Genomic DNA, 346 nt, shown 5'->3' with positions numbered 1-346 from the left:
TCTTAGCCAGTACCAAATTGTTTTGATGACCGCTGCTTTATAATATAGTCTGAGATCTGGGACTGCAAGACCCCCTTCCTTTGTATTTTTTTTCATTAATTCCCTGGGTATCCTTGATCTTTTGTTTTTCCAAATGAACTTTGTTATGTTTTTTTCTAAATCAGTAAAAAAAATTTTTGGGAGTTCCATGGGTATGGCACTAAATAGATAGATGAGTTTGGGTAGGATGGTCATTTTTATTATATTGGCTCGTCCTACCCATGAGCAGTTAATGTTCTTCCAATTGTTCAAGTCTAGTTTTAGTTGTGTGGAAAGTGTTTTGTAGTTGTGTTCATATAGATCCTGT

Source organism: Monodelphis domestica, chromosome 6, assembly GCF_027887165.1.
Source record: "Monodelphis domestica isolate mMonDom1 chromosome 6, mMonDom1.pri, whole genome shotgun sequence".
NCBI lineage: Eukaryota > Metazoa > Chordata > Mammalia > Didelphimorphia > Didelphidae > Monodelphis > Monodelphis domestica.
This window is presented reverse-complemented; position numbering follows the sequence as displayed.